This window comes from Monodelphis domestica, chromosome 3 (genome assembly GCF_027887165.1).
Source record: "Monodelphis domestica isolate mMonDom1 chromosome 3, mMonDom1.pri, whole genome shotgun sequence".
Taxonomy (NCBI): domain Eukaryota; kingdom Metazoa; phylum Chordata; class Mammalia; order Didelphimorphia; family Didelphidae; genus Monodelphis; species Monodelphis domestica.
The window spans coordinates 488,625,745-488,642,453 of record NC_077229.1 but is presented as its reverse complement, the minus strand read 5'-3'; the positions used below and the strand labels follow the sequence as shown (position 1 = coordinate 488,642,453).

At 36.0% G+C, this 16,709-nt stretch overlaps 1 protein-coding gene across 2 annotated transcripts in view; it reads left to right on the top strand.

The window, feature by feature from the left end:
- Window positions 1-16,709, top strand: part of CERT1 (ceramide transporter 1) — a 178,360-nt gene that overhangs the window by 23,494 nt on the left and 138,157 nt on the right. The gene's annotated exons all lie outside the window — the stretch shown is intronic.

Sequence of the window (16,709 nt, the reverse complement as noted above, 5' to 3'; positions counted from 1 at the left end):
ATCCAGGGTCAAAGCCTTCTTTTTCTTCTTGGTGTTGGAAAGTTGTTTTTACTAGCCATTGTTTGCCATCAGTATGCTGGTTTTTCCTTCCCTTTCCAGTCAGAAGTCTGAGTGAGCAGGGCAACTCTCTGTATATGGAGCTAAGGAGTGAGGCTTTTGCCTGAGGCCACCTCTTGAATCTCTGGAGCTTCTACTGTTTGCAGCCCTTCTCTGTGAAATCTCCACCCTCAAGGTCTGCACTCTTCTGCCTGTTGAGGTGTCAAGTCTAGTGCTTTCAGGGTTAGGTTTTTGGTGGTCTTAGTCAGCTGCCGAGGACCTTGAGGTACCCCTTGCTCGCTCTCTGATTCTAGCCACTATGGCTGAGTCTAGCGCACTGGCTCTGTAGGTGGCGTGGGGAAGGGTAGATCAGTTTTCACCCACGTATAGTGTGGAAATGCCCAAATCCCACATACCTTCAATGATGCGCTCTACTGTGGAGTCCATTCATATAAATTCAGTTATTTTGGCTTTTTGAGGTAGTCTATATCGGTAGGCAATGAGGAGAGGTATATTCCCTTGTCTAAACTGCAGCCATGTTTACCTGGAAGTCCAGAAAGAACAGTTTTGGTGGAATGCCAACATTAAAAGCTGGATTGTAAGGGATTAAGAGAAAATAATAGCACCTCTATTATAGAATAGGCAGTCTGTTAGAAGAGATTGGATAGAATGAGAATTTTCCCTGGCAATGAATAAAGAAATTAATTTCTCTGTGAGATCGGTGAAGGGAAAATAGTTGCAAAAGGCATACAAGTAATATGAGAGAAAAAGAGGAGACATGGGTGCTTATGTCATGGCCTCAATTTTTCTGTAAAATATGAGGTAAAGTTCTCAGCTGACTGGGTAGGGGAAGGGGGAACCTCATAGGACCTTTGAGAGAGAGAGAGCCTTAAGAGCTCACCTCCCCTAAGTTCTCACATCTACCAATCACGGTAGATGTTTTCACAGGACTGACCATTCTTAATTCACACCTGAGTAGACTAAACTTTTGAGTAATTCACACCTGAGTAGACTAAAACTTCATACCTCTTTTGTTAAGCTTGTCCCTTGCAAGTTTGCAAGTTGCTTGACCTTTTAGTGATTAATTTGCCCTTCATAGGTACTTAGCACCCTTTTGTATTAGATCTAAAAATAGACCTAGCTTAAGGCTTTTGCCTTACTATAAGTATGGGTTAAGTACTTTTTCATTGTTCAATAAGGAGTTTACAACTTTATCTTCCCCTAAAGTATGCTTAAGTATGGGTGAAGTAATGTTAGAGTTCTCACATTTCTGATCAAGTACCTTCATTGTTTAAAATGGGGAATGGTCTTAACCAAATGTTCTAAGGTAGAGTCTGAGAATTTTTAACATTCACAAGTCTGAGAAATTTTAATATTCCCATATTGATGGTAGTATGACAGTATGAAATGTGAATCAAGTACTATTTTATCATATTCTACTATTCAATGAAAATTGTTGGGGAAATTAGTCCATTCCCTTGCCCATTATTTATTTAGCTTGTATTTTGTAGAATATAGGGTAGATGGGACTTCAGAGGCTATCAGTTCCAACCTCTCATTTTTCAGAGTTTCTAAAATGAGAATCTTTGAGGGGATTGAGGCCCAGAAGTTGTGACTTCCCCCAAAAGGCAGGATTTTTTTTTTTAATTCAAATCTCCTCTGTCCATAGTTATTTTCCCCCCCATTCTACCATGCTGTCATAAAATGTATCTTGAATTGTTTCATTCTTTTCTTTTTTCCATTAAATGGTCTTTATTGAGGGTTTCCTAATTTTAATATCTTTAGCAGATACATGCCCGGATATCTTACATTATTTTTGTAAGAAGTATTTCTCAGTTTTCCCAGCTTTTGCTAGTATAGAGAAACAGCAAGCATATAGAAATTGTGATTAATTTTTGTGCATTTCTGATCATCCAGAATTCATTTCCAAGTTTTTTTTTGTTAAATCTTTTAGACTTCCTGAATAATACTTAAATATTATCTGCAAATAGATGTTCTTACTTCTCTGTAATTATTTGCTTCCTTTCTCCTCTACCCTCCCATTTTATTTCCTTTTCTTGTTGCTATTTCCATAAAGTCCTGGAAACTAACTATATCTCCTTCCTGAGCAATCAGTCTTAACTAGATAGAGGTCCATGGTTCATCTCCAATAAACTGGCCATTTGATAATGAAGTCTTTGCCTATAGCAACCCATGAAATAGAGACAAATTGAAAATAGCCCATAGTCTTGTATAGCCTCCTTCTGTTCTACTGTGAAAGAGTTATCATAGGCTTTCACATATCATGAGTGGCTTATGCCAGCACACTCTTGGGAAGTATTTCCATTGAATCCTTGTCCTGAGGGAAAAGAGATTTTTTTTACAAATTACTTCATGTTCTAAACCTAAGCTAAAATTATTTCCCGGGTGGTCTTCCTGTATCTTAGGAACTGTGATACAAAATGACCAAATGTCTCACAAGATGATGATTTTTCTTCTTCCCCACCCAAGGGGAAGAGAAAAATGAGAATACCTTCTCATCTTTAGTAGTATACCTGGCAGCGTTACTCTTTGCATGCTCCTGGACAAAATAGAACAAGCGAGGGAGGGAGAGGTAGAAGGAGAAGAAGGAGAGGGAAAAGGAGAGGGAGAGAAGGAGGGAGGGAGCAGAAGTTGTTAAGAATCACATAGTTTTTGGACTTTGTGGTCAGCCACAATGTGACATGGAAATCACTTTAAAAGACTGATATATATTAATTTAAGGTTGCCAAGGAATTCAGCTATGTAATTCCTAAATGAAAACTCAAATCAGCAGTCAACCTTTTATGGAGTTTTTAATTACAAACAGGAGGAAGAAAGGTATGAGAGAGAGAGAGAGAGAGAGAGAGAGAGAGAGAGAGAGAGAGAGAGAGAGAGAGAGAGAGAGAGAGAGAGGGAAGAGAAGGGAATAGGGCTTAAATACCCCCTCTGTTTAGGCTGGGCCAAAGGCCCAAGCCCTTAGATAGCTGAGGCAAAGAAAAGAGATCAGTCCCTATCACTCACGTGACCAAAATGGAGAAATAGTCTCAGGGGCCTCCACCTTTCATAAGTCTAAGAAATTTTAAGGTTTACAACTTTATATAAAAATTAACCATGAATTTTCAAAATGTACCAACAGTTTAGCAGCTAAGTTGCCCAGTGGATTAAAAACTCTGGACTTGCATTAAGACCCCAGTTCTCAAATCTTGCTTCATACATTACTTATTTATTAGCTGTGTGACCCTAGGCAAGTCCACCAACAAAGTGATTTTCCTAAAGAGGTGATCAAACTATGTTACCAGCCCCCATCCTCTTGTCCCCACTCCTGACATTAATACTGACACCCATATCACCCACCATCAGGACCATATACAAAATCTTCTGTGGCATTCAAAGTGCTTCATAACCAACCCCTTCTTCCCTAACCCACAATTACCTTTCCAATTTTACACTTTATTACCCACCACTTCCTGTGCTCTTCAGTCTAGTACCACTGGCTTCCTTGCCACAAACAAGACAACTGATTTCACAGCTCTGTACGTTTTCTGTGGTTGTCTCTAGTACCTGGAATGTTCTTCCTATCTCCACCTTCTGGCTTTCTTCTAATCCTAACAAAAGTCTCATCTTCTAGGGGAAAGCTTTTACAATGACTCTTAGTTCTAATACCTTTTGTGGTTTTTCAGATCTTTCAGTTGTGTCTGAGTCATGACCCCATTTAGGGTTTTCTCAACAAAGATACTGTAATGATTTGCCATTTCTTTCTCCAGTTCATTTTTTATATGATGGACTAAAACAGACAGGGTTAAGTGACTTGCCTAGAGTTATACAGCTAGTAAGTATCTTAGGTCAGATTTGAACTCAGGAATATGATGAGTCTACCTGATTTCAGGCCCTACACTCTTATCTATTGTGCCTGATAGCTGTCCTCAATTATTTCCTTTTTATCCTGTTTATAGGTTGTTTGGCTGTATTTATTTGCTTGTTGTTTTTCTCCATTAGAATAAAAGGACTGTCTTTTTGACTCTTTTTTTATGCCCAGCACTCAATTGGTAAGGGCTTAATAAGTGTTTATTGTCTGACTTAACCTCTCTAACCTCAGTTTCTTTACCTTTAAAAACAGAATAACAGTAACAACTGCCTTACAAAGTTATTGTAATGATCAAATAAGGTAACATAATTTTGCAAACCTTAAAATGCTATAGAAATTCCAGCTATCATAATTACATGAGAGTAGATTGCAATGACCAATGAGCAGGCATGAAAAATGGAATTGTACTACTCTTGATTTAATAAACCTAAATTACGGCATTATAGATTTAGAGCTGGAAGAAATCTTACAGGACTAGTCAAATTCCTTTTTTTACCAGAAAGGAATCTGAGAGACTCAGATTGGTTATGCAGGTTAAGTTGTAGAGGTATAATTTATCATGGAATCTTCTACCAAAGGCATAGTTTAATTGAATAGAGAACAAGAAGCCATTTCATGGGACATTTGATCCCCTGTGTAAATATTTTCAAAAGACCATAAAGCAATTATAGCTTATGGTTAGAATATAAATTAATTCATAAAATTTAAGGAGAACCGTGAAAGACTGAGCAGTTTCTAATATTTAAAAAACGTAGTTAAGGGGAAAAGAAGTTAACATAACTCTTAGTGACAGATCCAACTATCCAAGTTATTCCAAGGACATTTTAAGAATCAGACCAAAAGGAGAAAAACAGACTAAAAATGCTATTTACTTGAACTAACCAATATTGAGGGCTAGAGGCTTGATGATTGCCTCAATGACCTTTTTTCTGTTATCCATATATGCTAAAGGCATTTTTAACTAGAGAATTGAAAAGTTATCAATTAATTTGAGTTTGCCTCACAAAAGAGGGAGAATATTTATATCAGGGAGGTGGAAAGAACTTATGCCACAGATAGCACTGGAAGTGATTTTATAAAAAATGGGTTCTAGCAAATGATAGTAGCAGTAGTTGACTAGGGAAACAAGATAGGGCAGAGCAACAATTTATGATTGCTGCTGTGATGAAGTAGTGGTAGCAGCCTAGAGTCTGGTGGAACCATGCTTTGGAGGTGCAAGAGAAAGAGTCAAACAGGCAGCACTGAAGCCCAAGCTGGGTTCTGTAAAGGATAATTTTAGCATTGTGACTTAAAATCTATTTAATTGGTCTCCAGGGAAAATCCCAAATAATAAAATACCCAAGTCAGCTGGAAATTATGGTGATTTTAATAAGCTCTGAGTGAGCTCCTCCAAGCTGAGTTCCTCCCTGAACTGAACTCTCAGGCTGCTCATATAGAACTCTTTTTAAAGATCTTTTCTCTTGTTACCTCCCCTAAATTTTTACATCTACCAATCACAGCAGACGCTTTTCTCCAGGACTGCCCATTCTTTAGTTCTCACCTTCTTTGATTAGATTTTTGAGTTACTTAACACTTCTTTGCTAAGTTCACCTTTTATTAGTTACTTGACCTTTTTGTGATTAATTTAGCCTTTATAAGTACTTAACATCTTTTTGTAGTAAGGTCTAAAAGTAGACTTAGCTTAATGGTCTAAGTTTCACTATAAGGTGAGAACTAAGTACCTTCATTGTTCAATCAGGAGATTACAACTTTACCTTCCCCTAAAGTACTGTCTAAGTAGGGTGGAGTAATTTTAAAGTTCACAGTTCTTAGTGGAAGGGCAATGAGACATATTCCACTTTTAGCCAGTCAGTCAGTAGGTCTACTATGTATACTGTGTTAGGCCACAAAATAGTGTGAAGATTGGATTTAGCTATCTCCTGATTGTAACAATGAAGATACTTAGCTCTTCCTTTATTGTGAAGATTAAATTGTAATCCCCTGATTGTAACAATGAAGTTACTTAGCTCTTCCTTTATTGGGAAGATTGAATTGTAATCCAATCTATTTTTAGATTTTAATCTCCAAAAGGTGGTAACTCAGTATTTGAAGTAGATCTGCCCATTTTAACTATAAAAAAGGTGTTAACTAACTCCAAAAGGTGAACTAACAAAAAAAGCTGTTAAGTAACCATAAAAGGTATACTCTAACAAAAGAAGGTGTGAACTAAAGAGTGGGCAGTCCTGGAGAGGAGCGTCTGCTGTGATTGGTAGACATGAAATTTAGGGGAGGTGACACAAGAGAAAAAGATCTTTAAAAAGAGGACTGGAGGCAAGAAGAGTTTATTAAATTCGAGTGAGATCAAAGAACTCTCACTCGGAGGAGGAGAGACTGGAAGATGGACACTCAGACTTGGCTGTGGATCTGGACCCCTGGAGGAACTCATGCAGGAGATCTCAGACTGCTTTCCTTTAAACAATCACTGTTGGTGAGTGAAAGGCTGACTTAGTAACCCTGCCTTTCTTGGAGGTGTAAGCCTCTGAGAAAGGCCCATGTCTTGAGACTTTTTTCCCTGATTAGGGCCTTAGAATTTCCACCTGGCTCAGAGGAAGCCGGAGTTTTGTGTCTCTCTCTCATTCTTTAATATCTTCCCTCTATTGTAAATAAAACTACCATAAATTACATTTTACTTTAATAATTCATTTTAGGATTTAGAAATTAAATCCCTGGCAACCACCTACTTAATATATTTCAGTCTCAACCACAAATAAATTTCACAATAATCACTTGAGAAATATGATGTCATATAAAGAGTACTGATTTGTAGCCAAAAGACCTGGGTTCAACTCTTTAATGCTACTTATTACCTCATTTTACTCATCTAAAATGAAGGAGTTGGACAAAATGATCTCTGAAGTCATTTTCATCTTTCTTTTAATCTTATCTTCTTAGGCTATTTTCTCTCCTACCCATCTCAAATCCCCTCCCTCCAATTGAATATGGGATTTTAAAAAATCTTGTTATATATAGTCTTGTTATATATAGTCAATCTTGTTGTATATAGTCAGAATGAATTTCCACAATGACCATGTCCAAAAAAATCCTATCTTCATTCTGCACTCTTGAGTTCTTTATCTCTTATCAGGGGAGTGGGTAGCATTTTTTATCATTAGTCCTCTGAAATTGTGGTTGCTGATTGCACTGATTAGAGCTCCTAATTTTCTTGAAGTTGTTTGTCTCTACCATATTATTGTTACTGTATAAATTATTTTTCTGGTTGTGTTAACTATACAGAATTTCTTCTAGGTTTCTCTGAAGAGCATCTCTTTCCTTATATAGTATTCTAATAGTTTCCCAACACATTTCTATACCATGACTTTTAGACATACCCTTATTCATATTCAATACCACCTCAGAAAGAGATATAATCTTAATTTGTGCATGTCCTTAAGAGTTTATTTTCTTTAGGATTAACCTCTCCTTAAAATACTCTCCCACTACTAAATTCTGTCTTCTCCCATTTCCCCCTGTTTTATACCCATCTATCTATGTGTGTACTCCTCTTGATTTCTTCAGATGTTGGGTTCAGTCACTGTATGCTTTGATACTGTGCGATAATTTTTCTTAATTCTTTCTCTCTTTACCTCTCTTTTCATTCCTCTTCTTTGGGGAAGAAATCCATTTCAGTTTCTTCAAAGATCATGAAGGCATTACAGAACTACTTTCAGACCTTCTCTGTAATTGGACTCCACCTGTGACACCTAATGATGACAGGATTCAGTATGGAAACATCATGTATCATCTCTCCATGTTAGAATGCAAGCATTTTATCCTTGTTTATTACTTCCTTTTTCTTTATTAATTTATATTTACTTTTTATGTTTCTCTTAACTTCTGTGTTTGAACTTCAGGGCTTCTACACAGCTCTTGTCTTTTCATCAGGAATGCTGGGAAGACCTTTTTTTATTAAAGTTTCATTTTTTTCTCCTGTAGTATTAAATTCACTTTTGCTAGATAAGTTATTTTTGGCTATAAGTTTATATCTTTTGCCTCCTGGAGTATTATTTTCGAAGCTCTCCTTTACAGAGATGACTGCCCAATTATCTATGATCCTGATTGTGGCTCCTTGGTACTTGAATTCTCTCTTTCTGATTGCTTGCATTATCTTTTCATGGACCCTGCTCCGGATTTTGGCTGCATAGCTCTGGAAGTTTTCATTTAGAGATTTCTTCCATTGGGTGACTAATGAGATTTTTTTTTCTACTTTGCACTTTGATTTTAAGAGATTTAAGAAGTTTTCTTTTATGATTTCTTGAAATATGATGTCTCAGTTCTTGTTTTAGCCATGATGTTCAGATAGTCCAAAGAGGCTTAAATTTTCTTTCCTCAATCTGTTTTCAAGCTCATTTATTTCACTATAAGGGATATCTTCTTCTATTTTCTTCAGTCTTTCTATTTTTTTAAATATCATTCTTTTTCAATTTTTTTTCTTGTTGAAAAATTAAAAAAAAATTTTAACTCTTGCATTATCTTTCCAAGAATTTGAATTTAAAATTTGTACCTATTTTGTCTTTTTCATGGAGGTTTTGCTGATAGGTGTTTGGGAGTATTTGTGTTTATGTCTTGAGCATCCATATCTCCATAATAATTTTTTATAATGGCATTTTCTTTTTGTTTGCTCATTCTTCTAACTGATTTCTGACTTTTAAACTTGATGTTAGGGTCAAGTTCTGTACATTTCTAGAGAGAAGACTTAGATTGCCCCTTTTGCTGCTTTCTTGAGAGTATTATTGAATATTCTATTATTTCATGATTTCAGAAAGAACTCAGTCTGAGGATCCTGCCAGCTTTCCGTGGTCCCCAAATAGTCTCCTACAGGGTATAATATCATTGGTGTCCTCTCTGGTCTAAGGTCTAAGAAAGTGAACTGACAATTTGTACTTATCCCAGTCAAGGTACTTCTGGCAGGAGTTTGTGGCCTCCTCTTGCTCTAATGCACAGACTCCCTTTTTCTCCTCAGTGTCTAGAGACCCTCTTTCTTATCTTCTTGTGCTTTTCTGGGTTGGAAAAATTACAGTGATTTTGTCTTGGATTTCCCCCTCAGGATTTCTAGATTTGCTCAGAATAGTTTGGGGAGGGAGGGTTTCTTTTTCTTCAACTCCATTTTGGTTCTCTTTCCCTTTCAACTTTTAATTTTAACTCTCAAGTCTGTTCTCTTCTCTCTTCCCAATCTGTATTAGAGGCTTTAGGGGAAAATATATACTTCTTTTATGGAGGTACTAAAAGAAATGCTGCTTCCTCCACCCCACCTTCTATTTTCTTGCCTTTTTTGTCTATGTTAAATGCTTTGCTATTCGGTTTATGATTTCTATCTCTCTTATCCAGTATGTTTTATTAACTTATTAAATTAACAATTAGGAATTTGCCATCTGGACTTCATTGGGGGGGAACCCATTTCAGTTTCTTCAAAGCCTCTATTGTTTCCTTCCTCTGAGTCCTAAATATCCTCTTCTAATTCTTCGTTTAAGTTGAATAATGCTAGCACGCATACTTCCATTCAGAGTGTAATTGAAGTAGTGTTTTGTTAGCTATTCAATTAATCCTCAACTTACATATGAACTTATCATTTTAATTTATTTGGTTATAGAAATAGGAACTGCAGATTATTATGTTAACTATTTCAATTTGAAAAGGCAAGGTAACATTTTCCTCTTATTTTGTTTCTGTCAAATTTGTAAAATTTCATCATTCTTTTAAGAAAAAATTCTCTTCCTTCTCTTTCCTTCTTGAGAAGGCAAGCAATTTTATATAGATTATACATTTGAAGTTATGCAAAACATATTTCCATATCAGCCATATTGCAAAAAATAAAGTAAAATAACATTTAAAAGTATGCTTCTATAGGTGTAGAGATTCCATCAGCCCTTTTTTTGGAGGTAGAATCATAAGGCCATCAGAATTGTCTTTGATCATTGTATTAATCAGAATACCCCAGTCATTCACAGTTGAGCACCATACAATATTGTTGTTACTGAATACAGTGTTCTCTTGGCCCTGCTTATTTCATTTTGCATCAATTCAAGTAGGTTTTTTGGAAATCATCCGTCTCATCTTTTCTTTTAGAAAAATAGTATTCCATCACAGACATATACCACAATTTATTCAGCCATTCCCCAATTGATGGGCATCCCCTCTGTTTAGAGTTCTTTTCCACCATAAAAAGAGTTGCTATAAATATCTTTGTGCAGGTAGGTCCTTTGACTTTGGCTGTTTCTGGATACAGACCTAGTAGTGCTATTGCTAGATCAAAGAGTATGCACAGATTTATAGACTTCTGGGTATAGTTCTAATTGTCTCTAAAATGGTTGGATCAAATCATACACAACTCCACTAGCAGTTTATGAATGTCTCCATTTCCCCACAGCTCCTACAACATTTACCATTTTCATTTTCTGTCTGTCTAATATATATAATATAATATGTATATTATATATATTTACAATATGAATCTTTCATTTCTTTATGTGAAAACTGCTTAGTTCAATTTTTTGGCCATTTACTATTTGGGGAATGATATTTTTATAAATTTGACTCAGTTTTCTGTACATTTGAGAAATGAGGCCTTTATCAGAGAAATTTGCTGTAAATTTCCCCCCATTTCCTGCTCGCTTTCTACCTTGGCTGCATTGGTTTTTGTATCTCATGATCTTCTCTATCTCATCTGGTCATAAATTCATCCCTTATCCATAGATGACAGTTAAATGTTTCATGCTCCCCTAATTTGTTTATAATATCTTTTATGTCTAAACCATGTATCTGTTTTGACCTCTTGATATATATGGTGTGAGATATTTGTCTATACCTAGTTTCTGCCAAACTGCTTTCTAGTTTCCCCTAGTAATTCTTGTCAAGTAGGATTCTTGTCCCTAAATCTTGGATATTTGGGTTTATTGAACAATAGGTTATTATGATCATATAATACTAATTATTGTATACTTAATGTATTCCACTGATTCATTACTCTATTTCTTATTGTTTTTGTAATACAGTTTGAGATCTGGTATTGCTAGGCCATCTTCCTTTATATATATATATATATATATATATATATATATATATATATATATTTTGTTGTTTTTGTTGTTGTTGTTGATTCCCTTGATTGTCTTGACCTTTTATTCTTCCAGGTGAATTTTTTATTTCTATAAAATAATTTTTGGTAGCTTGATTGGTGTAGCACATCATAATGTACTGTTAGTAAAGCTATGAATTGGTCTAGCCATTCTAGAAAGCAGTTTGGAATTGTCCAAAAAAGTTATCAAATTGTTCATACCATAGTCACTTACTGATTCCACAGAGAAGCTTGAGATTGAGGGAAAGAATGTATATGTACAAAAAAATCTTTTTTCTTTTGGTACCATGGGAGTCCTTTAGAAGCAAAAGTAATGCTAGTCATAATAGCAAATAATCCCTAATATCAGAGTAGACATTCCTTAGTACTAGCACTGCAAAGTTCTTAACTACCAGTGCCATTGTCACCATAAGCATTCAACTAATTCTGAAGGAAAGTAAGCTCTCAAAAACCAGTTATCCACTAAAAAAATCATTTGGGGCAGAGATCCTAGGTTAGAGAAGCATGAATTGCTCAGTTTGGGGTTGACTGAGACTCTTTGGGACCTACAACTAAAGGAAACCACAAATGGAGGGGAGATAATCATTAAGTGAATAGGAGTTTAAAATAGTAGGGGAGATGAGGGGAGAAAGAAAGCAGAAAGTTCAAAAAACCTTGAACATAAGCCAGTAAATCAACAGGGATAACAGTAACAAGAGAAGGAAGTATGGCCTTTAGATCAAGTAAAAGCATTCAGGTATCTATGAAAAAATAATGCCAAAAAAGGAGAAGCAATCCATTGAGGCAGAGGACCTTGTGGACTATGAGGAGAGCATACAACCACAACTTGCTGTTCTGAATGGTTCAAAAAAGAAATAAGAATTATGAGAACAAACTTCATGGTATGGTCTGCAGTGCAAAAATAATGAATAAAATGGAAACACAGGAATCTGCAATGGCAAGCTTTACCAAGGAAACAAAAGAGAAAACAATAGAGTGGTATTACAAATTCACAGAAGTGAAAGGTGTGGGTTTTTAAATTAATGATAACTAAGTATTACATTTTATAAAGTTTTATTAATAATAACTGAAACAAAAGAACTGCCTGACTTCAGCCTGGTTGCAGATCCAAGGGGGGGGGAGTAACAGTCACTTAAATACAATCACGCAAAATGTGGGGACGCAGGAAAATGGAATTTTAGGAAATACAAAGGACTTCTGGGGGATGAAGTCCAAAGGCTCAAAATCTCCATTTATACAAGGGTAATCTAGGAGAAAAGAAGCAAAAAACAGTATTAAAAGAAAATATGCTAGGGACAGCTAGGTAGCACCAGCTACCAGTGCCATTTGGGAGGACCTGGTTTCAAATTTGACACTTCCTAGTTGTGCGACCCTGGGGAAGTTATATATGTATATATGCCCATTATGCAAACAAAATGTACTGATTTCAAAGACATACTGTATAGAGAAAATGTAAGCATCATAGGTTTCCCAGAAGAATACAATATGGTTTAAAAAAAGAAAGAAAGAAAACAATGCAAGAACTGTCCACATGAGATCTTCACAGAACTTCTGAACCCAGAAAATGGATTATCAATTGAAGGAAATTATAGATCTCCAGAAAAAAACTCAAGGCTTTAATCTCTTAAGACACATGGTGATTACAAGTAGCAAATCAATTAAAAAAAATTTGGTAAAGATTTCAAATTTTACCAATTATATGTAATAACAATTTTCCACATAAGTTGTCTGAAGTTCTTTCATCCAAATTGTCTCCCTCCCCACATCCTGGAAAGTTGTAAGCAATTTGATCTAAGTTATACATGTATTATCATGTAAAACATTTACATATTGTTCATTTTTATAAGAGAATAATCATATACAATAAAAACAAATAAACTAATGTGAAAAATGCTATGCTTTGATTTGCATTCTGACGCCAGTTCTTTCTCTGGAGGTAAATAGCATTCTTTGTCATAAGCCCTTGTGCTGGCTGTATTCATGAGAGTAGCTAAGCCTTTACTGGATCATTACACAATTTTGCTGTTAACATGTACAATATTCTCATTTTTCAGTAATTCAATTCTTAGACAAGTTCTGAAAGTGATAAAGTAAAAGACCTTTGAATACAAAAGGAAGGAAATTTGAATAAGAAAACTATTCTATAATTGTAGGAGAACATTGGGAGGAGGATATATACTGTTTCTGAAGAACAGTACATCTCAGGATGCAGCCCAGGGTGACCTACCCAAATCTTGAGCTTAACCATCAATGAAATATGAGTATTGAATAACTTAGATGTTTTTGGACATTTTTTTAGAAAGGAAACCAGAAGTGAAGAGATTACTTCATTCTCTAACCGCCCAGATACTAAAAATTCAGAAATGATTGCATTAGGCAAGGACAGCATGAGTAACAGAGAGATAGCAGAATAAGCAGTGAGAGACTTCTGTCCAAAACTTCACAAGGAAACCGGGAAAGGTAAAAGTGCAGCATAGATCATAGGGAAGAGGCAGGCCTCATTATGTAATCTACTCATATTAACTTTGGAGGTGGAGAGAATTAGAATTCTTGGGGATGCCTGGAACTCAGGGGAGAAGGAAGACATTGGATTGAGGAAGATAGTTTTGCAGCAAATGGGGGAAAAGGTTACCAGGGAGATACGGATGAACTGGTGATACCCTATCTATAGGTAAAACAAGTTTTTTTGTCATCGTTTTGTAGTTCTTTCAGTTGTCTGACCCTTTGACCCGATTTTTTTTTAGACTTGGATACTAGAGTAGTTTGCTGTTTCCTTCTTCAGCTTATTTTTACAGATGAGAAAACTGAGGCAAATAGGGTTGAGTTATTTGCCTATGGTTACATAGCTAGTAAGGGTCATGAGGCTGGATTTGAGCTCAGGTCTTTTGGACTTCGTACCCAGCATTTCATTCACTTGGAATTGGAATTGGGGGGGGGGGGGACACCTGATACCTGGGGGAATGGAAAGGCATTTATCCAGGAAGTTTGAGTAAATAAAAAAAAAAACAGATAATTAAGAAAGGGTAAAGATCATTGGTGGACTATACATAATCAGGGACCAGTGTGTAAGGGAAAGCAGGATAGTAGTATTCTCTGTGTGAAGATAAATTTAGGGTTGTGACTTAAAATTTAGATTTAATTGGCTGCCAGGGGAAATCCCAAATAAAATACCCACGTCGGTCTGGAAATTTATGGTAATTTAATTAATATAGAGGGAAGGAATTTAAGGAGAAGGAGAGAAGAGGATATAGGATTTCTCCTGCCTGGACTGTGCCGGGGGAGTTTAAAATCCCCGCCTCTAAGTCTCTGAAGAAGATTAGAGGCTTCTAAGAAGATAAAGTTGGAAAATAAAGGAAGGAAACTCAGCCAGAAACTCACCACTGAACTGGACAATAGCTTGTAGTCATGCTAAGATGCGGAAAGGCCCAGCACGCTACTATCAGCCAACTCTCCGCTGCCAAAGGTACCAGAGAGAGGAGATGAGCCAATATATAGACCTTTCACCCTTGTGTCTCCTCCTCTAAATTTTCACATCTACCAATCACATCAAAGGCTTTTCTCCAGGACTGCCCATACTTTTAGTTCTTATCTTCTTTTGATTAGATTATAACTTTAGAGTTACTTAACACTTCTTTGTTAAGTTCACCTTTTGTTAGTTACTTGACCTTTTTGTGATTAATTTAACCTTTATAGTTACTTAACACCTTTTTGTATTAAGATCTAAAAATAGACTTAGCTTAAAGTTCTAGTTTCACTATAAGGGTAAGAGGGGAAGTACCTTCATTGTTCAATCAGGAGACTACAACTTTATCTTCCTCTAAAGTAAGGTTTAAGTAGGGTGGAGTAATTTAGAGTTCACATCTATGACACGCCAAGAACTGTTCTGGGAGTGAGGTTGACAGAAAAGACTAATTCCTGAGCAAAACTCTTACAAGGCAGAGATATAAACTGCCTTGAGGGTATTGCCTGGAAATTTTGACTGCATGAGACAAACAGAATAATCAATTGCTCACCATTTATTAAGTGTCTACTATGTGCCAGGCACTGTGCTGAACATTGGGAAAATTTTTTTTAATTTAGTTCATTTATTTATTTATTTTTGAGTATTTTTCCATAGTTACATGATTCATGTTCTTTCCCTCCTCTCTCTCCACCCTCATCCCATGCAATTCCACTGGGTTTTACATGTGTTATTGATGAAGACCTATTTCCGTATTTTTAATATTTGTAGTGGGGTGATTGTTTAGAGTCTACATCCCTGATCATATTCTCATTGAACCATGTGATCAAGCAGTTGTTTTTCTTCTGTGTTTCTATTCCCACAGTTCTTTCTCTAGATGGTTAGAATTCTTTCTCATAAATCCCTCAGAATTGTCTTGGATCATTGCATTGCTGCTAGGAGAGAAGTCCATTACATTTGATTGTACCATAGTATATCAGTCTGTGCATAATGTTCTGTTGGTTCTGCTCCTTTGACTCTGCATCAATTCTTGGAGGTCATTCCAGTTCACATGGAATTCCTCTTGTTCATTATTCCTTTGAGCTCAATAGTATTCCATCACCAACAGATACCACAATTTGTTCAGCCACTCCCCAACTGTAGGGCATTCCCTCATTTTACAATTTTTTGCTACCATAAAGAGTGCAGCTATGAATTATTCCTGTATAAGTCTTTTCCCCTTTTGATTTTGTTAGTGTATAAATCCAGCAGTGGTGTGCCTGGATCAAAGGGCAGGCAGTCTATTAGCGCTCTTTGGACATAGTTCCAAATTGCCCTCCAGAACGGTTGGATCAATTCACAACTCCACCAGCAGTGCATTAATGCCCCAATTTTGCCACATCCCCCCCCAATATTTATTACTTTCCTTTGCCATCATATTAGCCAATCTGCTAAGTGTGAGGTGGTACCTCAGAGTTGTTTTGATTTGCATCTGTCTGATTATCAGAGATTTAGAAGACGTTTTTCATGTACTTATTGATAGTTTTGATTTCATCTGAAAGTTGCCTGTTCATGTCCCTTGCCCATTTATCAATTGGAGAATGGCTTGAGTTTTTGTACAATTGGTTTAGCTTCTTATATATTTGAGTAATTAGACCTTTGTTAGAGGTTTTTGTTATGAAGATTTTTTCCCCAATTTGTTGCTTCCCTTCTAATTTTTGTGCTATTGATTTTGTTTGTATAAACCCTTTTTAATTTAGTGTAATCAAAATTATTTATTTTACACTTTGTAATATTCTCTTGCTTAGTCTTAAAATCTTTCCTTTTCTATAGATCTGACAGGTAAACTATTCTATGTTCAAAAAATTTACTTCCTAGTTTCCTTCTTTATATTAAAGTCATTCACCCATTCTGAATTTATCTTGGTGTAGGGTGTGAGATGTTGATCTAAACCTAATATCTCCCATACTGTTTTCCGATTTTCCCAGCAGTTTTTGTCAAATAGTGGGTTTATTTCCCCAAAGCTGGGATCTTTTGGATTTATTATAGACTGTCTTGCTGAGGTCACTTACCCCAAGTATATTTCAGTGATCCTCCTTCTGTCTCTTAACCAGTACCATATTGTTTTGATGACCACTGCTTTATAGTCCAGTTTAAGATCTGTTACTGCTAGGTCCCCCTCCTTCACATTTTATTTTCATTATTTTTCTTGATATTCTTGACCTTTTGTTCTTCCAAATGAACTTTGTTATATTTTT